The 27,389-nt window shown below is 42.4% G+C and overlaps 1 protein-coding gene across 3 annotated transcripts in view; it reads left to right on the plus strand.

Annotated features, from left to right (window-relative positions):
• TSEN15 (tRNA splicing endonuclease subunit 15) overlaps positions 1 to 27,389 on the plus strand; it is a 114,216-nt gene that overhangs the window by 75,099 nt on the left and 11,728 nt on the right. The window contains exons 8-9 of one of the 3 annotated variants that reach the window (XR_009522552.1): positions 23,002 to 23,148; positions 23,942 to 24,297. The gene's annotated coding sequence lies outside the window, so the exon portion shown is untranslated. Of the gene's footprint in view, positions 1 to 18,119; positions 18,149 to 23,001; positions 23,149 to 23,941; positions 24,298 to 27,389 lie in introns of those variants that run through there. The other 2 variants (XR_009522553.1, XR_009522554.1) reach the window with 2 other exon arrangements.

Consider the following 27,389-nt stretch of genomic DNA (forward strand, 5'->3'; position numbering starts at 1 on the left):
GTCATTACTCCTATAGCTCTAGCAATATAGCCTGATTCTAATATTAAAATTCATGCCAGCCTGGTAACTTACAGTAGGGATGGAGCTTGAGGAAAACTGCCCACCGTAGACTCTGTTTCACAGGATCCAAACATTGAGATTGGGGACCATGAAACCCCAATAGTTACAGCTTTATTCACAGGGCCCCGGCCTCTAATGCAGAAGTTGCTCTTCTCCCAACCAACTTTCTCTTTGATGGAGTCCTGTTGAAATGCTGCAGGCCTCATACTTGCCTACCAGGTTTACAGAAGGAGGAGTTTTTAAGCCTCTACTAATTAAAGTATAATGCTAACCATCTATGGCCAGTTAGCTCATTTAATTAGAGCCTATTAAGAATAAGGGTAAACTCACTGAACCCTACATTTACTCTCTGTTACGAAAGAATTCTTTGGATTTTTTCCCTTTTCCTTGGTTAAGAAGAGCAAAGAGGCAGGAGACTTGGAAGACCCTCTTAACTGGGCGTAGTTACTGAGACAAACAGGCCAGCCCAGAGAGGAGGTAGTACTTGAATGTTTGTTTAAAAATGCTCTTTCCTGGTTTAATTATCCATGTACCATGATTTAAAGAACGTTGAAGGTGGCTGATCATTGCTTAAAATTTCGGAGCTCCAGAGTTCCAGAGTTCCAGGCCTACCTTTCTAAGTGCCTGACTGCTAAAATGTTCCATTTGATTGCTCTGCCAGAATCCCTTCCTCCAAACATATCCCAAACTGAATCTATCATGTTCTCCACCAAGTCTCTCTTCTCCAGATGAAACTGTTTCTGTTCCTGATGACACTGTTCTCCCAGTCCAGGCTCAGAACCACAGCCATCTTTGAATGCACCCTCCCTAGATAGTCATCCGTGAGAGAAATTCACAAATTCTCTCTGTTCTGCTTTTATTCTTCCAACACTCTCATCACTGTCAGTACCACAGTGCAGATCCCTTTTCACCTCGTGGTATCTGGACCACACTCTGGAAGCTAATGTTGTCTTCCTTTGTTCATCCTGTGGCTTCTTCCTACAGTGGCTCTGGGAAATTGAAACCATATCATTCTTGAGCTCAAAATTTCTCCATGATTTTTATTGCCTATGAAAAGGTTCTGCAACCAATTCCATTGTGTGTGTTTGGGGCGGGTGCAGGGGGCAGGGCAGGGTGGGCGTTCTACCCACACCACCAAGCAGTTCTTGGACACCAGCTGGGTATCCTACAGTTCAGCTCAATTTTGACTATCTACCCAGATGGCATCAGATTCCACAAGTTAAGGGCTCAGTCCCACAAGATGTCCCTCTACTTCTGATGTCAATTGCAAGTCCAGGTTGTCACCTATATTTCTGACCAGCTGGCTATAAATCAGAGATTTCCTCAACCCTTTCCTTGGGTCTGATTAATTTTCTAGAACCGTACACAGGACTCAGGAAACCAGTTTACTCACTAGATTAAAAGTTCATCACAGGGACTTCCCTGGTGGTACAGTTGTTAAGAATCTGCCTGCCAATGCAGGGGACACGGATTCGAACCCTGGTCCGGGAAGATCCCACATGCCGCGGAGCAACTAAGCCCGTGAGCCACAACTACTGAGCCTGCACTCTAGAGCCTGCGAGCCACAATTATTGAAGCCCACACACCTAGAGCCCATGCTCCACAACAAGAGAAGCCACCGCAGTGAGAAGCCTGCGCACAGCAGCAAAGAGTAGCCCCTGCTCAATGCAACCAGAGAAAGCCGGCACACAGCAACGAAGACCCCATGCAGCCAAAAATAAATAAATTTATGTTAAAAAACCCCAAACAGTACATGGTGGGAAAATGAAGCACAAGTATTGTTTTTAATCTACATGTTGATCTGTTAAGTGACTGTGATGGTTAATTTTATGCATCAACTTGACTGGACTAACAGATGCCCAGATAACTGGTAAACTATTATTTCTTGGTGTGTCTGTGAGGGTGTTTCTGGAAGAGATTAGCATTTGAATCAGTAGGCTGAATAAGGAAGAAATAAAGAAGATTGCCCATACCACTTTGGGTGGGCATCATCCAGTCTAGTGAGGGCCTAAATAGATCAAAAAGGTGAAGGTTGGGCAAATTTGCTGTCTTTGCTTGAGTTGGTACACCATCTTCTCCTGCCCTCAGCCATCAGTGCTCCTGGACTTCAGACTCAGACCAGGACTTACACCATCAGCTGCCCTGGTCCTCAGATCTTCAGAGTTGGATTGAATTATACCACTGGCTTCCCTTCTCCAACTTGAAGATGGCAGGTAGTGGGACTTGTCCTCCATAATTGTGTGAGCCAATTCCTATAATAAATTTCCTCTTAAAGATACATATATATATATATATATATATATATATATATATATATATATATATATATTCTATTGGTTCGATGTCTCTGAAGAAATCTGACCTGGATCAAGACCCTGGTCTCCCCATTATGCTCACCCGTAGTATAATGTTGTCTTCTACCATCTGCTGGTAGCACTTCTCATCACCTCCCCTCTGAGACCCCATAACCAAGCCACCATCACCTCTCTTTTTTTATTGAGGTGTAATTACATACTATAAAAGTCACCTATTGTAAGTGTATAATTCAATGATTTTTAGTAGTCATTTAGTAATAGAATTGTGTAACCATCATCACAGTTTTAGAACATCTCCATCACCCCAAAACATTTCTTTGTGCCTATTTGCAGTGAATTCTGCTCCCACTTTCAATCCCTGGCCACCACTGCTCTGCTTTCTATATCTATAGATTTGCCAAGCACTGCTCTGTTTTCTGTATCTATAGATTTGCCTTTTCTGGACACTTATTATAAATGGAATCATACAATATGTAGTGTTTTGTGTGTGGCTTCTTTCATTTAGCATAATGTCTTTGAGGTTCATCTATGTTGTACCATGCAATGGTAGTTTGCTCCTTTTCACTGCTGAATAGTATTTCATTGCATGGACATACCACATTTGTTTATCTTTTCATTAGTTAGTCAACATTTGGATTGTTTCAAGTTTTTTGGCTATTGTGAGTAAGTCTTCTCTGAACTTTAAGTCTTTCTGTGGACGTATGTTTGTATTTCTCTTATGTAGATATCTAGATGTGGAATTGCTGGGTTGTAAAAATATATTTAACTTTATAAGAAGCCGCCAAACTGTTTTCCAAAGTGGGTCTATCGTTTTTCATTCCCACAGGTATAAGGGTTCTAATTTCTCCACATCCTCACCAATACTTGTTGTTGTCTGTCTTTTTGATTATAGCCATTCTAGTGGGGGTATAGTAATACCTCATTTTGGTTTTAAACTGCATCTCTTAATGATTTATTGATGTCAAGCATCTTTTCATGTGCTCATTAGCTCTTCTTATATTTTCTTTGGTGAAATGTCTATTCAAATATTTTGACTATTTAAAAATTGAATTGCTTGTCTTATTATTGAGTCATATGAGTTGTTTATATAATCTGGATACAAGTTCTTTATCAGACGTATGATTTACAAACCGTTTCTCCCAGTTTGTGCCTTCCCCCTTTCATTTTTCTAACGGTGCCTTTTAGAAGAGCAAAAGTCTTAATTTTTATAAAGTCCAATTTATCAATTTTTTTCTTGTTTTTGATATCATATATAAGAACTCTACATCTAAATGTCACTACATTTTTTTTTCTTATGTTTTCTTCTAGAATTCTTGTAATTTCACTTCTACATTAAGTCTATGATCCATTTTGTGTTAATTTGTGTATGGTGTGAAGTTACTATCTACATTCTTTTTATTTTCAATTTTTTTTGCATATAAGTGCCAATTGTCTCAGCCCTGTTTGTTGGAAAGACTACCTTTCCCCTATTGAATTGCCTTAGCATATTTGTCAAAAATCAACTGACCATAAATGTGAGAGTTTGTTTCTGGACTCTCACCTCTGTTCCATTGATCTATTGATTATCCTATGCCAGTACCACATTGTCTTGCTTACTGTAGCTTTATGGTTAAGTTTGTAATTGGGCAATATAAATTCTTTTCTCTTTTTTTTCAAGACTGTTTCAGCTACTGTAGGTTCTTTGCACTTTCATATGCATTGTTGGGTAAACTTGTCAATTTCTATAAAAAATCCTGATGGCAATTTTATATGGATTGTGTTAAATCTATAGATCATTCTGGGGAGAATTGCCATCTTAATAAAATTGAGTCTTCAGTTTATGAACATGGAATGTAACTCCATTTATTTAGCAATGCTTTGTGGTTTTCAATGTACAAGCCCTATCTTGCACTTCTTTTGTTAACTTGATTCCTAAATATTTTATTCTTTTTGACGCTGTTGTGAATGGAAGTCATTTCTTAATCTTTTTTTTTTTTTTTTTTTTTTGCGGTATGCGGGCCTCTCACTGTTGTGGCCTCTCCCGTTGCGGAGCACAGGCTCCAGACAGGCAGGCTCAGCGGCCATGGCTCACGGGCCCAGCTGCTCCACAACATGTGGGATCTTCCCGGACTGGGGCACGAACCCGCATCCCCTGCATCGGCAGGCGGACCCTCAACCACTCCACCACCAGGGAAGCCCCATTTCTTAATCTTGATTTTGGACTGTTCCTTGCTAACATGTAGAAATATAATTGATTTTTGTGCAGTGATCCTGTACCTTGTGACCTTTCCAAACGTGTTTATTAACTCGAATATATCTTTTAATGTGAGCATTTCTCAAGATTTCCTACATACAAGATCATGTTGCCTGTGAATAAAGGCAGTTTTACTTCTTCCATTCCAATTGGTATGCTTTTAATTTTTTTCTTGCCTTATTAAACTGACTAGAACTTTGGTACAATGTTGAGTAGAAGGAGTAAGAGTAGGTATGCTTGCCATATTCCTAGTCTTAGTGGGAAAACTTTTGCCAGTGAATCCATTTGGGTGTGACTTTGTCATTGTGGGAAGATTTCAAATTACAAATCAGTTTTTACCTTATTATATATCAATTCAGATTTTCTATTTCTTCTTGAGTCAGTTTAGGTAACATGTCTTTCTAGAAATTTTTACATAAGTTGCCTAATTTGATATAAAGTAGTAGTTTATAATATTCACTTATAATCCTTTAATTTTTTGCAAGAATGGAAAGGATTGCCCCTCTTTTTTTGGGGGGGTGATAATTTATGTCTCCTCTTTTTATTTCCTGGTTAGTCTAGCTAAAGATTTATCAATTTTGTTGGTCTTTTCAAGGAACCAACTTTTGGTTTCATTGATTTTTCGCTACTATTTTTCTGTTTCCTACTTCTCTGTTTTCTACTTCTCTGTTTTCTACTCTACTCTTCATTATTTCCTTTCTCTTTCTTGTTTTGGATTTAGTCCCTCTATTACTAGTTTCTTATGGTTGATGTTTAAGTTATTGATTTAATAACTGTCTTCTGTTCTAGTGTAGACATTTATAGCTATATATTTCCCTCTAATTACTGAATTAGCTGCATCCCATAAATTTTGATATGTTGAATTTTATTTTTACTCAGCTCAAAATATTTTTTAAAATTTCCTTGTGGTGTTTTTCTTTGACAAATGGTTTATTTAGAAGTGTTTTGTTTAATTTCCAAGTATTTAGTAATTCCCCCAATTTCCTTCTGTTGTTGATTTCTCATTTAATTGTATTATAGTTAGACAACACACTTTGTATGATTTTGGACCTTTTAAATTTATTGAAACTTGTTTTATAGCCTGACATATGGTCCACTCTAGACAGTGTTCCATGCATGTTTGAAAAGAATGTGTATTCTGCTGTCATTGAGTGGAATGTTTTATAAATATCAGTGAGGGCAAGTGTTTTTAAGTCTTCTCTATACTTGCTGACTTTCTGCCTAGCTGTTCTATCAATTTAGAGTGGAGTACTAGGATCTCCAACTGTGATTTTTGAACACTATCATCTCTTGCTAATGCTATTGTAATAGCTTAGCACTCCCTATCCACCCTCCCTGCTTTATTTTTTTCAATAGGACTTATCATCATCTGACCTTGTATATATTTTACTTATATGTTAGAATATATAGGTCCTATTATAGCAGGGATTTTGTCATTTTTCATTGCTCCTGTAACCATAGTACCGGTAAGAGTGCCTGACACATATGTCACTCACAAATATTTGTTGGATGAATAAACACATCACTGAACAAATGGCACCCACTATTCTCTTGGACAAGTACAAAACTCCTTACCCTACCATCTGGAGGATAACCGTGATGGATCAATACCAGTGGAATACTGAGAGGGACTGGCCATAGATGGAAACTCTCCCTTCTCCCTCATGTTTTTCCTTAGGGTTTCTCTCTCCTTATATTTTCTAGTCATCAGAGTAGTAGGACTTGAGGACCAGGACTGGATGTAGATCTTGAGGAACTAGGCCACTGTGCTTGATTGAGTTCCAGGCTGTTGGGTGGCCTTCTCCAGGCAAAGGAATCCCCCTGGCATCAGGTGGCCCTGTGCAGCTCAGTGGGGATTAATTTCCAAGTGGAGAGGACAAGGAGGGGCTAAAACTTCACAGTAACAAACAGAGCAGCTTTCCCCTGCACCTACACTTTTTCCTCCTGAACCTGAGACAGCTAGCCATAGGGGGCTGGTCCAAGATTGGGTGTTCAAAATTCCAGCCAAACATCATTCCATCTCAGCACAATTGACACTATCTACTCAGATGTACATCTTGATGTAGCTTTGAAATTTTATGTTTATCCTGCTTTGGAGGGCTATATTATATATAACAACATCAGAAAAAAAAATACCCCAGCATGTAACATTTACTGAGTCCTTGGCATATGATATCAAGATTTTTCACATTTATGAAGTATATTGGATACTTTATATATCTATATGCTCAATCAGTTAAAAATAAAAGACTGACTAATATTTTTCTTGTACTCATTAAAGTTAGGTCTAAGTCTTATAAACTGTTCTTGTATGGTGTGCATAACCAACTAGAGCTCAGAGGAGTGGTCTGAGCTAGAGACAACAATTTGGGTATCATGTATAAATGTATGATAAGTAAAGGTATAGGGATAGATCATATGCTCTGGAGAGTGATAAAAGGAGAGAGCCTAGCTCAAAACTTTGAGGAATTTAATTTTTAATGGTTGAGTAGAAGATGATGAGCCTGAAAAGGCAGAGAAGGAGCACCCAGAGAGGTCACAGGAACACTGGGAGGATGTTACACACAGGAAGGTGTGTGTCAGCTTTCTGAAAGCTTGCAATTCTCATAACACACTTTGCTTTGGGGGAGTCTAACTCCTAATAAAGTACCTATCATTTAATTAAAGATTATCATTAAGCAGGTGGTCCTGAAATTGCACTTGACACCAGATAAATAGTTCTCATCCAGATGTACCTGCAACACTGGAAGGATGTAGATTTTTGCATTATTAAGATGTTGTGTCTTCATCAAAATTAGTTTATTCCAATTCTTGCATTCCCCCTCTGAGTGTGGCATATCCTTTCCAGTTACCCTATTATTCATCTATGGCTTTTTGGCATTCTAGTAGTAAATTTGAATATTTGATGTCAGTGAAACTTGGTGATAAACACTGTACAAATAAAGTTGAATTATTATTGCAGCATTCCTGGGAATGAGATTATTTCTTATTTTTGTGTTTAATGCTAGTGGCAGTAAATTCCCAATGAATTTTTATTGCTTTAGACTCAGCAACAAATTTATTTTGCTCATTTACTCATTCATACATCAAATGTATGTTAAGTGCCTACTATATGCCAGACACTGGGAGCATTAAGACACGTCAGGCATGATTTTCAAGCTTTGGTATGCATTGGAACCACCTGGAAAACTTGTTAAAAATACATATGCCCCAATGCATATGTATTTACAAAAATGAGGTAAATACAAAATGAGGTAAATACCAAAATGAGGTATTACTATACCCCCTCATATTCAGTCCAGGGTCATTTCTGGGAATCTATATTTAACAAGCTCTCTGTGTGATTCTGGTGCACAACAAAGTTTTAGAACTATTGTTCTATGTAAAAACATTTATAGTGAAAACTTAAATATACTAAAATGTAAGAGGTGTCAGATAGAAGTATACATGGGGTAGAGTGTATATTACATTTTATTATATTTGTATCTTCCTATAGCAGTAGACTGTACACTCAACAATATTATTGCAAATTTTCAGCTATAGTGGAATTTTTGGTTGGTCTTTAAAGCCTTAGCAATATGTTTATTTTCATTAATATTGCAGAAAATTTTAATGTCCTTATAACTGATCATAAAGGTAAGAGCATGCTGTAAACATACAAATATCATTATATCCATGCATACAACTTCCTTTAGTAGGAATGAGGAAAGCGTCTGGCAGTTCTTACTTAAATGCTGGGGAGCATATTCTGTGGCCATTATAGGACTGGTCCTGTTATAAATGAAAGGGTTCTTTCCTTTTCTTTTATTCCTTTGTCTACTGGGCTCTTTTGCAGCCTGTTGGTACAAACAGCATTAGAGGAGTATCAGCAGTTTCTAAAACACTCACAATAATGCAAAGTGCAAAACTCTGAGTCTTGCATTGAGGAAAATAAGCTTTCTTTTAAAGAATAATTGGTGTTTTCTTCTTAAGAGGAGGCACTCAGTTACTGTGCCATTCACAAAGAAACTTAGGCTGTGAGGGATGGATCAACTCCACTTTTATTGTAGGGAAGCTGTGATGTTCCTTGACTACAAGATTTAATAGGAAGAGATGTAGGTTAGAAGCAACTATTTAACAAGTCTGATTCAAAATTGAGTGAAAACAGCACAGGAAATTTGAAAAAAATTCTAGAATTTTTTCCAAATGTCGATACAAAATGTCTCCTGGTCTCTTGAAATAGCTTCAAGAAGTGCAATATGGTGGCTTCTGATCCCCAAAATTCTTGATTTTCCTCTCTTTCCTGGGAACACAGGTAAACTACACGTCCGAGCCTCCTTTACATTCTCTATATGGTCATATACTAAGTTATAGCCAATGGAATATGAGTGGAAGTTATGTGAGATAGATAGATAGATAGATAGATAGATAGATAGATAGACCTCTTCTAGGCTTGACCCATAAAAACTTCCCACTGTGGTTCTCCATGCACCTTTCTGTCTACGGGATGATGACACCCAGGCAAACTTGAAAGCCACAAATTGAAAACTGCAGGGCTTCTGTCAGCCTGGGTTCTTAAATGACTGTATGGAGCAGGGACATCCCACCCCCACTTCTCCCCATCCCAATGCCAATGGACTTTGCTTGAGAGAAAAACAACTCTTCACCCTGTTAAGCCTCTGAAGCGTTGGGGTTAGTCTGTAACAGCAGTTAGCCTACTTTAATACAGGATGTAAGAATACGGGCAAGTCTGTACCATGAGACCATGCACTACCTATTATTTCTGGAGCCAGCGTCCTGAACATAGTCCCATAATCCTCCTGCAGAGGTTGCCTTCACCATAATCCCCCTGAGAAAATTCTGTAGAAAAGACTCTTCTAGCTCCAGGGGGCAATACTTAGGCTGTCAGGAGTATTCTAGTCCTGCAAGGACAGTTCAAAGCGAACATTTCTCTTGGTCAGTGGGACATGGTCCTAGCAGCACACAGAGTGTGAAATACACGGAAATTCTCACTTCAGAATTTGGAGACAACGGGATTGGATAGAAGGAAACCAGAGGCACAGCCACAATGGAGCATGACACGCATGCAGAGAACCAGAGCACAGGACCACCTGCTAGGTCCCTTAATGGCACTTGCCACAGACTGGCAGGTATTGTCATTACAATTGAAGAGAAAATCCTCCTGGCTTTTAAAAAGTTTTACTGCGTGGAAGTCAGATAGCGAATTTCACGATGTTCGAAGTCCTAGTCCTTAGGAAAAGATAGATTTGCCTTCCCTTTTAAGATAATGACCGATCCCCTCCAGATTGTCTCCTTCCTCTCCCAGCAGCCAGCCTTTCACACACCAGCACCCTTCCCACGGTGATGGCTTTCCACTGGGTAGCTATTTATGGCATCGCCCATTCCAAATACAATCTCGGTGGATATAGGAACTACTTAAGAATTTGCAACCTGACTTTATTTTTAATTTTGGCTTGGTTTTCATCCGAAATGTTCCTCCAAGCCTTAATGCTCTTCAGCCATTTTACAATAAGTACCTCTCTCTCCTTCCTAGTCCATTAAATAAAATAGCCACCATCCAAGCAACAGTTATTCTGTACAAGGCACTGGGCATGGCCTTTACCTACATTACATTACTTAATCGTCACAGGAGAGTATTATTGTTATCCCATTTTGCATATGAAGAAACTGAGGCAGCAAAAGGTTAAATAATTTGGCCAAGCTCACATAACTAGTAAGGGGCAAAACCAGGGTTCAAACCTGAGCACTCTAGCCACAAACCTCCAACCTTAACCACTGTACTCTACTGCCTCTATTTCTATTTCAATTTTTGCTCATGGAAGACATCTCTTGAGAGAGTAGTTGATCCTTCAGAAGGAAGATAAATAATTCCAGTTCATCAGAACTTCTTCTCTGCACCTTTGTTTTTTTTTCATTCCAGCACTTGTGGAATTTGGGAACCTCTTACCATGGTACCAGTGTTCACTCTCTGAGGTACCTCCCTTCTCTAAGTCTTAGCAGTTCTCTGGCATGGCGAGATCCTGGGGCTGTTGCCACAGTCTTCCGGAAAAGAGAAGCTTCTTGGCTGCAGCATGTTCTTAACGCTCTGGAGAAGAGCTGCACTGAGGGGCCAATCTGTCGCTGTGTCTATATTTAACACCATCTGCCAGGAATATTTCAAACTGCCTATTTTAGTACATGCCATTTCGTGCAAATGCGACTGCTCCACCACTAGTTCGTGGGAAACCAAGGGCATTGGTGGGATAGGGAGTTTCTGCTCTTTATGTTAAGTGTTGTGAGTCGGCCCTTCAGGCAACCTTCCAATGAGACAAGGGAGAGGATGGAGGGAGGGTTTTCCCAGGGTGTTAGTCCCAGGGGTCCACACTTGTAGGGGCTCAAAAGCGATCCAGGGGTGGCAGCTGCCGAGGAGGCGGAGGGGGGTTCTGGATTGGGGGAGGAAACGTAAAAAGCCCAAGGCTTTTATACAGCATCCCTGAGGCAACATGCTGGCCTTTCCCATTTCAGAGCTCCCCATTCCAGCTCCATAAATCACTGGGCAAACTCTTCCAGCCTTAACCAACCCTGTGCAGCCTTTGTGATCCATCTCAGGGAAAGACAAGGGCTCCCGTTTACAGAGGGCTTCAGTTTTCAGTGTTGGCTTGTACAAGCATCAGTTCAACTCGTCCATATGACATCCTTATGAGGGAGGTTCTAGTCTTAGTTCCACCTTACAGCCAAGGAAACTGAGGCTTGGAGAGGCTTAGGGACTTGCAGAGTTAGAATCTGAGCTCGGGCTCTCTGAAGCCAGACCATGATCTTAACTATTGTTATCATACTGACCAGTTCTAAATCCCCTACCCAATCAGTCTCTCTGCAAAAGACACTGTATTTTTTGCATATTATTTCCACCTGCAGCTTATTTTCCAGAATCAATGCTTAACTGTATTTGAGAGGTTCTGACCATAGGCTTGTTATCAAGCCCCACTGTGACTGTGTTGACTTCCCTAAAAACCCCTCCCAGACTGGGCCCAGAAACAGCCCAGTGAGGTGGGGGGCTCTTGGTTTTGCCCTCAGCCTTGAGTAAGAACTGCTTGGAGGAAGCAGTTGAACAGCCTTATGAGAGCCTGCCCCAGCTGCATAGAGGTGCATAGAGATGTATGGAATTCGTCCTTGTAGATGGCAAGGGCTGCTGGAAAAGGAAATGATCCCAGGGACTGGCGTGGGGCCGGAGCTGAGAAGACTGAGAGTGGAGTGCAGTTCATTAACCCAGCTGTCCTGGGTGACTTATTTATCTTCAGAGTGGCTGAATCCAGGCAAATTCTGAACTGTTATAATAGGAAAATATCAAAATATATGTGTACTTTTTTCTAAGCACAATTCCTGAGGATGACCAATCACCCTAGGATGAAAGTTAGAAGAGGTGGTTACATGCATGCTCTGGTGTTGTAGGTTGGAAACTGAGTCCTTGGGAAGTAGAGTGAGTGGTACAGAATAGAGATTAGAAATCAGAGCTTTTAACAGACAGCTCCATATCCCATCTGTTTCAGTTGTTTATTCCTATATACCAAGCCACCCTTAAACTTAGTGGCTTAAAACAAAAACAATCATTTTATTATTACCTCCCATGGATGTTGGTGGGTGGCTGTCTGGCTAGGTGGTTCTCACTGGGGTCTCTCCTTCAGCTGCAGCTGGACAATGGTTGGGGCTGGAGTCATTTCAAAGGCTTCTTCATGTATCTGGAAGTTGGTGCTGGCTGTGAACTGGGACCTCAGCTCAGCTGTGTGTCAGGACAGCTATACATCATCCTCCATGGGCCTGACTGTCCCCATAGGAAGAGAGCTGTGTTCCCAGAGGGAGAGACCCAAGAGAATGAGGCAAACACTATATCACCTTTTATGATCTAGCCTTAGAAGTCACGTAGCGTCATAGCATACTCCCATTGTGGTCGCAGTCCAGGCCAGATTCAAGAGGAGAGAATATAGACACATTCCTCAAAGGAAGGAGAATCAATATCAGTTTGTAAGAGGAGCATGTGAGATGGGATATATATTGTGGTGGCCATCTTTGAAAGATACAGTCATCCATACCAATGACAATGGACTAGGGAACAACTTGGATTTGGGAGAAATTGGACGAGGTACTATAGCCAGTATTAAGTGCCAGAGGGCTGGAAGGGCAGTGGAGAATCAAGACTCCAAGCAATTCCTTCCTACATTCAACAAGTGTTTACTGGGTACTTATGAGGTGCCAGAAACTGGGGATACAGCAGTGATCAAGAGACAAGGCTCCAGCAGCTTTCATGTAATTTAGAGTCTGGTGGGGATGCGATGAACAACTGCTCAAATAAATACGGAAGTGCCACGAGGAACTATAAAGTTGGGTAAGAAGACTAATAATATTGGGGCAGGGTGTCTATTTTAGGTAAAGAGCTTAGGGATGACCTCTCTGAGGTGGGGACATTTGAGCAGAGACTTAAATGGACGGAGTGAAGCATGCAAACATCTGGAGGAAAGGCATTCCAGCCTGGGGAAGAGCAAGGGCAAAGTCCCTACAGAAGGATAAACTTGAGTATTCAAGGTATAACAGGAAGCCCTGTGACTAGCATTTAGGGATTAAGTTGGAGAAGGGTAGGAAATGAGGTATAAGAAGTTACCAGTAGTTGGGGCAAAATCTATCACAAAACATTGCTTTTGCTGGTGTTTGGTTCCCTCGGTGTTAGGATGGTAGAACAAATCCTCCTCATTAGAAAGTATCCATCATGAATATAGGCTTCCTGTTTTCTAAACATAAATGGCCATGTTTCCATTTGGGGCAGAGCTGACTGAATACGAATTTCAGAAAACATCTCTGACATGAATGTAGAAGCATCTGGCCGCCCTCAGGGTAACTTCCCACCACTTACCACAGTCAATCTGGTCTTTGTCAGGGCATCTTCCTTTTCAGAGGGTAACTATGACAACGGAGCATGATGCTGATGCTGTGGCTGTGCAGCAGCCCTCTATTTGCACACATGATGCTGTGGGAACACAGAACTGTGAATCAGGGTAATGTTGGCCTCTCTCTTTGTAGTGAACAAGTTATCTGCTATTTGATTCAATTAATGTTTTTTTACTCACTTTGTTTTTACTATGACTCTCTCATAACAAAATGATTAACATGTCTTATAATCTGTAACATCATTTCCCAAATTTATTTGATCAAGTTTTCTGTTGCTGCTGTAACAAATCACCACAAACTTAACAGCTCAAAAAACACAAATGTATTATCTGACAGTCTGTAGATCAGAAGTCTGATGTGGGTCTCTACAGGCTAAAATGACAGTGTCAGCAGGGCTATGTCCTTTTCTTGAGGCTCAAGGGGAAGGTCCATTTCCTTGGTCATTCTGGTTCTTGGCAGAATTGAATTCCTTGTGGTTATAGGACCAAGGTCTCCATTTTCTTGCTGGCTGAGGGCCATTCCCAGCTTCTAAAGGCTGCCCAAATTCCTTAGCTCACGGCTCCGTCCTCTATCTTCAAAGCCAGCAATGGCAGGTCGAATAACTCTCACACCTTGAATCTCTCCTCCATCTTCTTCTGTCTCATCTCTCTCTGACCACGGCCACGGAAGATTTTTAACTTTTAAGAACTCATGTGATTAGACTGGGCCCACCTGGATAATCCAGGGTGTTCTTTCCACCTGAAGATCCATGCCCTTAGTCACATCGGCAAATTCCATTTACCATGTAAGGCAACACAGTCACATGTTCCATGGATTAGAGTGTGGACATCTTTGGGAGCGTCATTCCCTACCACAACCTTCATTCCCCAACCCCATTAAACTAGAGTTTAATGCAATGGAGTTTGGGAAGCCCTGCGGTAGAGGTATCCAGAGGGTTGATTCTTGACAGGAAAGAAACTATTTCTTTAGGGGCTGTTGCAACAGCCAAAGCACTGGGCGAGCACAAGACCAGGTGAGGTTGGATTCCTCCACGTGGTTGGCGCAGGGGGGGCAGAGGAATAAGGTTTCAGTGATGGGTTTAAGCTTCTTGCTTACCTCGAGTATGAATCAGGTAGATTTTTCTGATTAGGCTTGTCTGTCAAGAACTTCTGCCTCTAATGCCAGAAAGGAGAGGAAGGGACAGTTACTGCAGCAGGTGCTTTTCATGATCGCCTCATATAATGGTCATGCTAACTTGTGAAGGTGAACCCTGCATTTGAAGCTACATGAGGCAGATTCATTTGGTGCCTCACTCGGTTCCCCTTTACTGGGCTGGTGCACCCGTCCACAGAGGTGGTGAACTAACAGCTCCCAGCTCCCCCTTTCTCTAGAAATTACCCTTACAGCTGATGGGGGCTGCCTCAGCTTTGAGGTTATGCCACCGACCACCCCCTCGCTCAACGGGCGCGCGCGCACACACACACACACCCTCCCAACCACAAAAGTCTGGCCCTCTTGCCTCATGGTGGGGACATTTCTGTGATGCTCCAGAGTCCTCTGGGGATCAAATCAACTTCTTCCTCGCTTTACTCTTTTCCCTTCACTTTTCTGCTTCCCTTCTTCCCTTACAAGTTTTTCCTGAATAAATCACGTGTTCCCAAACCCCTACCTCTGGCAGTACTTCCATAGAGCCCAACCTAAGATGTAATAAAAAATTAATTCAAATATCGGGACCCACAAAATGGAGGCTTCCCCAGCGGCGGGGGTCCACATCACAGATCTAAATGAAAGTCAGTTCCCACTTACAAGAAATGCCTCACTGTCAAGGACACCTAACATACACCAGTCACAATCCTCCAACTCAGCTTTGGCTGGCTCCCCTCACCCTGGAAAACAAGACCTGCTAGCCTTAATACCGGACCTGCTAGCCAATCATGCCATTTCCTTGCTGCCTCTTCTAACTCTCTATAAAACGCAGTCCTCGCTTTTTTGCAGGTTCTTGGGCTAGACTCAGACAGCGCCAAGAAAAAAACAGGAGAAAATGCTGCTATCGCCCCTGGTACCTGCCCCTTTCCGGATATGTAGTTGAATAAATCAAATGAAGCTTGATTATTTCTTTGTAGAAGTGGGGCGGGAATTATGTGTAGGATTCTAAAGACTAAGTTTATAGGAAAGGACAAGCAGTGAGAGTGGAGAATGAGTATGAATTCAATGGTCCCTCTCACTGTAAGCTCCGTGGGGGTAGGGGGCTGTGTTCATCTCATGCACACTGTATCCCTGAGCCCAGCACAGGAGCTGAAACGTGGCAGATCTGCAGCAGTAAGTGAAGGAAGTTGAGAGAAGCAACCGGTGAGGTTTCTGTAAGTCCGGAGGTTAAGCCAGGAGAAAGTTGGGGAAAGAGGATCTGTTCTCCGTAGCACATGCTCCTTTGCACCCTTCCAAGCCCTTCTGTGATGACCTCACCTTTCCCGGGAACCTGCTCATAGTTCCCAGGAAGCTGTGGACTCAGGCCCTCACCCAGAAAGTGGCACTTCCGGTCAGCCCCTCCTCCACCTACACCGGGATGGAGTGTCCCAGCTGCTCCTTAACCTAGGACAATGCCCCGCCCTTCAGAGATCTAGTGGACCCTTGGGTTAGACTTAAATTAGGTTTATTAATATATATATATATTTTTTATTTTTATTTTTGCGGTACGCGGGCCTCTCACTGTTGTGGCCTCTCCCGTTGCGGAGCACAGGCTCCGGACGCACAGGCTCAGCGGCCATGGCTCACGGGCCCAGCCGCTCCGCGGCATGTGGGATCTTCCCGGACCGGGGCACGAACCCGTGCCCCCTGCATCGGCAGGCGGACTCTCAACCACTGCACCACCAGGGAAGCCCTATTAATATATTATTTAAATCTGTACATCAAAAAACTAGGTAGTATTAACCCATGTTACCTTAGTGCTCATATAAGACTAAAACAAATTTATGATCTAAACACCAAAAAAGTCACAAAACCAGTAAAATGAGCATTAATAACATTAATGAAATGTGACATCATATTGTTTTCCTAAAACCAAGTCTGTATTCCCAGCACAGTGTGGTCCTAACTGTCCAAGCCCAGCTCTTTCCCAGTCAGCCCATCTGTATTATCCTGGACCAAGTGCAGGCATCCTCTCTTGCACTCAGCTTTTCTCTCTTCCTACCACCTCTAAACCTACTTTTGGATAAAATGCACCCTGCTGTTTTTTAGCTTCCAGCAGATGCAAACACATTTATATGTTAAGCCCACCTCTCTCTATTCCTCATTAGAGGAAAATAAATGAAAATAAATGAAGCCAAGCTTTACTTGGCATTAATGTGATCCCAGACACAAACTGGAGGCTGCAATCATGCGGTGACTGTGGATTATACGTTGGATATTCAGATTATTTAGAATATGTGTGCTTACAAGAATATATATCATATTTATTATATATACATGGTATATATGTATGTATACATATGCATTTATGTACATGAAATAATCGTCAAGTTTTAGTTTTAAAATAAAAAAGTAAAACATTCTCTTAGAAAATTTGTGGCCCCTTGAGGAACAACACTGTTTTAGGCATAGCCTCGTCTGGAATGCTGCGTCTCTGTATGTGCTGTTATTTCTCCTTCTGCCATAGCCGTGCATTCGGTCATGCCCAAGAAATAAAATTAATTTTCTTTACCTCCCCTGTTTGCATATCCAATCATCATCCTTATTTATTCATCTATTCTAGAACAACCAATCAGCCACATTAAGCATGTATCATAACCACTCGAGACTTCACAAGAACTCTGCAAAGTAGATATTATTATTCTTGTTATGGTCCCAGTTTAAAAATGAAAAATCTGGAGCTCAGTGAGTTTGAGACTTGGGTTGCATTGGAAGTAGGGCTTTGATTCAGTTCTGCCTGACCTCAGATCCCACACTCTTATTCTTCACTGTATCCCCAAGGTATTGAAAAGTGTGTGGTACATAATCAGTACTCAGCAAATATCTTTTGAATGAATACAATAACAGTGAACTGTTTCCATTGTGCCAGTCGCCTCTACTCACAGCCCACAGGAGCTGGACTCCACTATAGACCCGACATAGACCCTGTGTGTTTCTCCTTTACAGGCAGCAAGGCCCTGCAGAGTAGAAACTAAGGATCCTTACCTGGGAATCCCCATCATGCCTGGCACATAGTAGGTGCCTAAATATTTATTAATCAGCATTGGCTCGAGCTCTTAGGTAGTCATGGCCCAGCCTGGGATCTTTCTTCAAGGTTAACTTAGAATTAGAAAAAAGACCTTGAGGAAGAGAGTGGGTTTCTGACGACTCCAGAAAGGCACCATCAGCAGCCTTGGTAAAGGAATGGGAAGCTTTGGCAACTTCCTTCTAAGGTTGGACTCCAAGCCCTACTACGTAATGTACGCAAAAGCATGTGATTCAGAGAGCAGCAAAACCATGGAGCAGCATGCCAGGTTTAGAGTCATTGAAGCAAGTGGTGTAAATGATGAAATTTAAAAGGCAGAGACCTTTTTAGAAAAAGCCAGGGTGCACAGAAGTGACAGCATTGCAAGCTGGGTGGAAATGACAAATCTTCCCCATTCCCCTTGCAGGAGGGCCTTGGAGAATGGCTTTTTAAATGCCCTTTTAAGTCGCTGAAGGAGCCGTCAGCGGGATCAGCTAAGGCTGGGAAGTTCCTCGTGATCATCTGCAGCATAACTGAGGTTCCCACATTCTTTCTGCCCCGGCTGCTCCTCGGGTCAGATAAAATGCACCGGGGGCTCACGGTTCATCTGTGTTTACATTTTCCCCTCTTTGCTGCCCTTGTTCTTCTGCTCACCCCAAATCACCAGGCTCTTGCTGCCCCTATTTCAACAGGAAACTTTCTTTCCCCCCAGACTGTTTACAGCTTCCTCTCCGTGCAGTTTTCCAGCCAGTGGAAGCCTGGCCCTTACTGGTTTGCGGCGGGTTTATGGTGGGTTTGCGGTGGGCACCCACTGAGCAGCAGGCAGCTTGACCTGAGCGTGTTCTCTCCTCACCCACTTGCCTGGGGGGGTGGGGGTGGGGGATGGACAGGGCCTCCTTGTGCTTCTGGAGGAGTCCCCAAACGTCTGATAAATTGCAGGGTGTTTTCAGTGACTGGGTACCTTTCCAAAGCTGGTGCATCTTTCCCTACCTCAATGAGATGGGTCGGAGAGGGGGAAGGAATTGACATCATGCGTAACCATCCACGCCAGACATTGGACCAGGGACCCAAACATTAGCTGGAATTCTCACAGCCACCTGGCAGGCTCAGTTCTGTCTTCACTTGGCAGATCAGGGACCCCAGATTCACCAGAGACACAGCTAGGATGTCAGAGAGTCAGGACTCAATTCTAGGTCCCGGGCCCCAGAGCCCAAGCGCTTTTCACTTGAATACGCTGGAGGGACTTTGGCTTCTCCCCTGACACCCACACTCGCAGAAGGGAGCCTGCTCTCCCTCTCTCCCAACCCGTCGCTGATTCATGCAGAAATTATAATAAAGTCAGGATTTGTAAAGTTTCATTCGCCAGCTCTTCTCAGGTACACTTCAGTTCAAACACAGTTTGGGTTCCTGCCAGAGTCTCCAGCATACTTCCAATTTCATGCAAAGTCACCTTTTCTGATAAGTTCATTTTGTTACATTTATGACTAAGTATGATTTCACTTTATACCATTTTAAGGCATCTCCTGTATGCAAATTCAGAAACCAGAGAAAAACTGTTTGTGTTAGATGCCATGCCCTGATTTTTGGATCAGAAAATGCATCCCCTCCCCAAGCTCTGCACCATGTCTTATCATCATCGTGGTAATCATCGTGGCTTAGTTTTCCTTTTAGCAGCATTTTTTATTTTTAAGTTCTCTGTTCCAGGCACTGGAAGAACTGTTGTGTATCCCTCATTGCAGGTGCAGCACCAGAATATCCCAGCCCCTTCTCCAAACAGATTCTTGACCATGCAGTCTCAGCCTCCCCCTCCATACTAAGAGTTAAGATGCTTTTCTCAATCCTGTAGCAGACGGAACAGCTGCTCCTGCCTGAGGATCCCCTTCCCAACCCCCGTTCCAGGGAAATGTGTGTGGTGGGGGGAACCCCAGTGGAGGATGAGGTTGCTCTGTCTTGGCACCAAAAAGAAAGTCCTGCCCTTCCCTGGTGGGCCTCCTCCAGACTGGCTACCCTCCCTCCCCAAGGATGAAGCTCCAAGTGGTACCTCCAGCCCTGCCGGAACCCACTCTTTCCAAACCACTGAGTCATTTCCCCTCAAGGACTTTCTCATTAAAACCTTCCTGTTTGCTTTAGCTCTGGAGCTCCGTTCTGAGTTACTGTTTCCTTCCCCATCCCCACTGAGCTGGAATTAATGGCCCGGCACCTTTCAGCTCTCCCTCCCTTTGCAGTTTTCCTTCCCACTCTCATCTCTTGGCTGGAGTCTCCACGCTTTGTACACATTTCTGCAAAGCCCCAGAGTTTCTAAAGCTGTGAGGGAAGATATTGTTTGGAGGATAAATTGGGAAGATGAGCATCTACGAAGAGGCACCAGGGAGAAAACCCTCTGACCAAGAGCTTGTCCCAGATCCATCTGACATAGCGAGCAGAGCAGTTGGCAATAGCAACCTTTGACTAATGGCCTCTGAGCTGCTGGACCCTGAGCAGCTGCTGAATCCCCTGGAAGGCAGCTGTGGTCTCCTCAGAGCCCTGGTTAGGAGCGTTGCATGCACGTCTGAGACCTGCTGACCAGGGGATAGTTTGCTGTGTGGTCAGTAGCCACAAAGCAGGACTCCGTGGGGCAGTAGAGGCCAGAAGACATCGGCCCTTTCTGGTTCAGTGATGGAGTGATGGGAAGAGAGTACAGAAAGAGAAAAGAAATGGTCATAGTAAACAGTGCACCTTAGTTCCTCTTCTATCAGTCTTAACTTTTTAGGGAGGCTGTTCTCTGTTCCACGCACATGGAGAACAGTTTTATACTTCTCATTTCAGGCCAAAAATATTCCAGACCCTTCTCCAAACAGATTCTTGATTGAATAGAATGTCACGGGCTGTACTAAGAACAGTGTCCTTTGTGCCCTGTATTGAGTAAAAGTTCATTGAAGCAAGTCAAGCTGAAGTTCAAAAAGTGTACGTGACAGAAGAGAAGGGCCAAAAACCCGTCTGCTGACTCAAAACCTTTTATTGTTTATTCATTCCATCACAGTGTTTGGGGAGATTTTCCTGGGGTGATTGGTCCACCCCTCAAGTCCCATCACATTGACAATCCCCTGCCCCAGTAAGTGTGAGGCCCACACAATCTAGTGACCGCTGATGTGGCTTTGCAGAACTCCAAAACACTGCCACTTGGAAAACCTGCGCTCAAAGTATGCTTATCGTTGCTCATCATCACCAGCTTGGTGACTTCCACAGAAGGTGAGAATTCCATGGTTTGGGTCCTGGCTCTCTTCCTGCTGATTCAGAGATCCTCCACAAGGCTCATCGGCCTTGTCTGCTGCTCGCCACGTTATTCCCTGCTCTGTGAACTTCTGCATCCTATGCCATAAGTGATCCTTCCTTCTCCTCTTAGATTTTCAATCTCTGCATCCCTACTGACCTTTTCCAATCAGTCTACAAATTGCTTAACTCTCCATTTCCAAACAACTCTATGTACTCTGCCTGCTTCATAAGCCCTTCCCTTTGCGTCCTCCAGGAGGCGCCACCCACACTGTATTCTGGGTACAGGAGTAGTTTCCAGGAGTTTCATTTACCCAGGATACAACCTGAATGCAACTCCTCCTCTTCCACCTCCTCGTGCAAAGATGGGCACCGTTGCTTCCCTCCAGTTACTGTCCTGTGTTCTTCCTTCCTTCTAATACCATTCTTACAAGAGCCATCTCTGTTCCTTGCCTTTCCACGCGCAGAAGTCTCCGAGGACTTCCTACTGTAATATCAGTGGCCTCCTTTTCATCCTCCCGCTCGCCTGTCTGTAGCGTATGATACACCTGACTTTTCCCTCCTTCTGGAAACACCCTCCTCCCCTGGCCTTCCTGCTTCTTCTGTTGTCTCCTGGCTCCTCGTCAGTCCCTGACCAGCTCTCCACCTCCAGTGTTCTCTCTGAAATCTTGATGTTTCTGAAGGCTATGTCCTCAGGCCTTTTTTTATTCTTCACAGTCCCTTCCCTGGACAGTTGCATTTACTCCCAGTTAATGATCTGAAACTTTCCATGTCAATACATCTTAATAATAACCAGTCCATATTTGATTATCTAAATCATCCCCCAAATGTCCTTTCTAGCTAGTTTGTTCAATGAGGAGCCAATTAGAGCATGTACATCACATATCCAATTTTAAGTCCTTTTTTAAAAAAGAGCAAGTATAGACATGATAGCATGCTTGTTAAACGGATTTGGCCAGTTATCTACAGAACATCCCATCCTCTGGATTTGACTAGGTGCTTCTTTGCAATATCATTTAGCTTGTTTCTCTAACCCACTTATTTTTTTATAAACTGGAAGGAAAAAGCAAAGGCATGATGATTCAATTTAAATCTTGTTACCTAGATTATGTCATAGATGTGGACTTTATATTGCATTTCATCAGAAGATACATATGTTCTGGTTGACTCACCACTGAGGATCCTAGCATTGAACCATCAATTAAGGCAAAGGGTAGTCTCATCCTTCCATTGTAGCATGATGTTTTCCCCATGTGACTAGCAAGTAAACGATGCGATGTTATTTTGGCAATATACGAATGTCCAGTGCCCCATCAGCCATATGCCTAATGCTTTCTATCACCAGTTTATACTCACTGCATAAGTCAGTAATTCCATTAAGAGTTTAAAGTGATTATCAGCCAGGGTTCTTGGTAGGATATGGATGCCACACTCCAATTAATTAAAGGTTAATTAAGAACATTTTTAGGATGGAGCTATATACTGAGGTGTGGGCCATCAAGGGGTGGGTGATGAGTGCCAGGTGGGCAGCTGTTACCAGCCCTGGTCCTGAAGGGGCAGGAGAAGAAAGTGGTACTCCTGGTGCTGGGCAAGCTGCAGCCCTGGGAGGAGAGCTGCCCACCGGGAGGAGTGGCTGCTGACAGAGGAATGCAGTTATAATCCAGACCTTCACCTGGCAGGGCACTCAGATGAAATGAAACTTTTCTGACAACTTTATTTTCTGCTTCTTACCTGAAGCACAGTAGCAGGACAGGGGGTTACAGTTGAGGTGCTGGAGGCAGGTATGTCCTTTGAATAGCTGTTTCTGCACCAAGCTGACTATTGGCATTGAGAGCTATCGAGAGAAACAAAGTGGACAGCACTCTCAGGTGGAGGTTGACCTCTGGTTGCCAAAGCACAAAGTGTATGTGGGGGGGAGGTATCACATTTACAAAGGATAATTGTATTTGTTAGCAGGTCGGGGCCAAAGCTGTGTTGTCTCCCTGCAGGAAGCAATGAAAACAAGACGATGTTAGTCCCAGGGAAATACATCCTCAATCCTGAATAATTGTTTGTTTCAGCCCCCGGACACTTTTCATTCAAACGTGTAAATGCACAGAAGAGAGAAGTTAATGATCACTAACCTTTTACCATCTTGGGGGGAGCGGCTTCTGGTGCTAAGTATCAGGAAACTTCTGAGGGAATGATTCCAGGTGCCCTTAGCTCAGGTAAGTTTCCTCAGCTTGGGAATAAAACACCTCTGCTTTCACTCACTGCAGGTTAAAAGAAATAGCACTGATAACGTGTGTCATGTCATTCAATCAAGTGTTGGAGCCTGAAGGCATGCTGGTTCTTCTGGTCCCTGGGGGAGGGTTCATTACTGAGTTCCTTCTAGCTGACAAGCGATTTGAATGTCCCGCTATTACATGGGATGCCAACAGCCTGGGGCTGAGAAAGAGAAGATTAGATTGATGGCTGCTCTAGCACTTACCAACCAGGTGGCCTTGAGTGTGTTACTTGATCTCCCCAAACCAGTGTTTACATCCATAAAACAGTAATAATCATCATTCCCCTGGTTACAGGAGAAACAGCTGTCTTGAGGTAAGGTGTATAAGAATGGATTCTAGAATCAGAAAGACTGGAGCTTAAAATCTAGTTACGCTTCCTAGTGATCATATAAAACTGGACAGTCACCTGTAAACCAGGTAAAACAGGGAAAGCAATGGAATTTTCCTCACAGATTATTTTAAAGATTAAATGCTGAAAAGCACCTAGCACAGTGCAGGCGAGAAATACGCACTCAAGGGTTCATGGTTATTAACATCAGCTGTCCGGGCTGCTGGTGCTAGGCAGGATGCCCTGGTGTGATGCCCTGTTTAACATCCTTGGGCAAAGCGGAGCCTGTGAATATGACGAGTGACCACTCCCATGGCTGTGGTACGTAATATGGCAAAAGGGAGGTCATGGGATGGACCTGACTTAGTCAGGTTAAAAGCACAGAGCTTTCTCCGCTGGTCACAGGTGAGAAATCCTAGAAGTGGGCTCCTGCTGGCCTGGAAGAAAGTAAACATCCATGCTGTGAATAGCATGGGGACCACATGGCAAGGAATACCGATGGCCTCTGGGAGCTGAGTGTGATCCCCAGATGACAGCTAGCAAGGAAACGGGGAACGTATTCCTACGAGGTCATGAGAAACTGAATTCTGCCAACAACCCGACTGAGCTTGGAAGGGGACCCCACACCTCAGATGAGAACTCAGCCTGGCCGGTGCCCTAACTGCAGCCTTGTGATCCCCTGAGCAGGGATCCAGCAAAGCTGTGCTCAGACTTCTGATCCATGGAAAACGTAAGATAATAAGTTTGTGTTGTTTTAATCCACTTAGTTTGTGGTAATTTGTTCACAGCAATAGAAGACTAATATCCTACCTAGAGTTAATCAACACTACTGCTATTGTTCTCGCTGTGTCAGGTTCTGTTCCTAATTGCTGTCATCTGCAGCAGTACCTCGCTGCATAAATCATGACATTGCAAGAATGGCAAGAGGTGCTTTTCTTCAACACACCCCCCTTAGACGGGAAGTATTCGCTCTGACTGTCTTCTGCTAATGGGCTGGTGATGGTCACGGGGAGGAGTGGCTTATCGACCTCTGTGGCTTTAGAAAGGCACACAAATATCATCAGAACTGAGTCTTTCCTGGAAGACTTGACTTATTATGTGAAAGCCCTTTTCTTCAGAGGCTTCCTGTTTGACACTACAAGTTTCTCACCTACCAAGGCCTTCTCTGCACCATACACCAAACGTAGCCAAATGATCTGTTGACGAGTTTTTAGGTCCTCACTGAGCTTGCAGCATGTTGGGAAAGGCAGATATTAAACAAGTAATTGCACGAACATAGGAGTATAAACTGTATGGTGTGCCTTAAAGAATAACATGAAGTATCAGAGAAACTTGAGCCTGGAGGTTCAGGGAAGGCTTTTCTTGAGGAGATGATCCTTGCCAGGAGACCAGGAGGATGAATAGGAGGTAACTCGGCCAAGGGATGATAAAGATGCTCTTCATCACAGGGAACAGCTCGTGTAAAGTCCCTGAGGCAGGAGAGGTCATGGCCAGTTTAAGAAACGGCAAGACTGGTGAAGTAGCAAGGAGAATGAGGAGAAGAGTGTGTGTGAGTCGAAGGTGGGGAGGGAGCAGAGCTAGATCTTGCAGGTCCTGTTAGGCTTTGCTAAGGATTTCAGTCTCAGTCAGGCTTTCCCTTTTAAGAGAGCACCCCAGCTGGGATGGAGGGAAGGGATCATAGGGAGAAAGACAGATGTGAAAATACTAGTTGGGAAGCAATTGCAACTATCCAGACAGGAGTTCAGGGTGGCTGTGACAGAGATCATTATGTGGACAAGGAGAGAAGTTAGATAAAACTAATCTAATTTGGGGAGCCTTAACTTTGCCAGTTTTAAAAATTAAGAAAACGTTTTCAGTCCACCCTACCATTTTGAAGAATTCACATTCATTCACTTACTTATTTGATAAATATGTATTGTGTTATTTTTATGTGCCAGGCACTGTTCTAAGCATGGTGATATAGTAATGAATAAAACAGGCAAAAATCCCTGTTCCCAAGGAGCTTGCAAGGGATTTAGATCATAAGCAAGAAAGATAAGGAACATATAAAATATATTTGTTAGCAAAAAATGCTAAGGAGAAAGTTAAAATTAAAAGAGGGAAATAGGAAGTGTTAGAATAAGATTGTATTATATATGGCCAGACAAGATCTCACTAAGAAGATGATATTTTTTTTTCCTATCTTGATTAAACTTTTTTGTAATCGAAGTATAGCTTGATTTACAATGTTGTGTTAGTTTCAGGTGTACAGTACAGTAATTCAGTTGTACATGTAGATATACATATAGATATAGATATTCTTTTCAGATTCTTTTCCCTTATAGGTTATTACAAAATTTTGAATATAGTTCCTTGTGCTATACAATAGGTCCTTGTTGGTTATCTATTTTATATACAGTAGTGTGTAAATGTTAATACCAACCTCCTAATTTATCCTTTCCCCTTTGGTAACCATAAGTTTAGAAGGTGATATCCTACACTGTTGGTGGGAATGTAAATTGGTACAACCACTATGGAGAACAGTATGGAGGTTCCTTAAAAAACTTAAAATAGAACTACCATATGATCCAGCAATCTCACTCCTGGGCATATATCCAGAGAAAACCATAATTCGAAAGGATACATGCACCCCAATGTTCATTGCAGCACTATTTACAATAGCCAAGACATGGAAGCAACCTAAATATCTATCGACAGAGGAATAGATAAAGAAGTTGTGGTACATATATGCAATGGAATATTACTCAGCCATAAAAAAGAATGAAATAATGCCATTTGGAGCAACATGGATGGACCTAGAGATTATCATACTAAGTGAAGTAACAGACAGAGAAAGACAAGTATCATATGATATCACTCATATGTGGATGTGGAATCTAATTTTTAAAAAAAGATACAAATGAACTTATTTACAAAACAGAAGCAGACTTATAGATATCAAAAACAAACTTACGGTTACCAAAGAGAAAATGTCAGGGGGAAGGATAAATCAGGAGCTTGGGATGAACACACGCACACTACTATATATAAGACAGATAACCGATGGGAACCTACTGTATAGCACAGGGAGCTCTACCCAATATTCTGTGATACAGGGAGATCAGCTCAGTGCTTTGTGACCACCTAGAGGGGTGGAATAAGGAGGATGGGAGGGAGACGCAAGATGGAGGAGATTTGGGGATATAGGTATATGTATAGCTGATTCACTTTGTTATAAAGCAGAAACTAACACACCATTGTAAAGCAATTATACTCCAATAAAGATGTTAAAAATAAAATAAAATTAAATTTTTAAAAATATTCTGTGATAACCTATATGAGAAAAGAATCTTAAAGAGAATGACTATATGTGTATGTATAGCTGAATCACTTTGTTGTGAAACTAACCTGAAACTAACACAACATTATAAATCAACTATTCTCTAATAAAATTAAAATATTAAAAGATAGAATGAAATAAAATAAAATAAAAGCTTTACCCACTATTGGTCAAGAAGACAGATCATGTAATATTTTTTAATGTAAATTGAAATTAACATTTTGATGTAAATATATGATTTCTCATAGGAAAGATAAGTATCATTCTATGAATTTTTAATTTTCATATTTGTATACATAGACATAGTGTGTGTGTTCCAAATGATGATTAAAAAGGTGTTTTTTTTTAATGTGGATCACAATTTTAAAAATTTGAAAGCCATTGCTTTACCTCATTGAATTGTTACAAAAATGCTGCAATAAAAACATTATTCCAGTTTTGCAGATGAGGAAACTTAGACTGAAAGAAATTAACTCAACTTCTTCAGCACTGTGGAAGTAGAGAAATTAGCATTCAAATTCAAGTACAATGAAT

This window comes from Delphinus delphis, chromosome 1, assembly GCF_949987515.2.
Source record: "Delphinus delphis chromosome 1, mDelDel1.2, whole genome shotgun sequence".
Classification (NCBI taxonomy): Eukaryota; Metazoa; Chordata; class Mammalia; order Artiodactyla; family Delphinidae; genus Delphinus; species Delphinus delphis.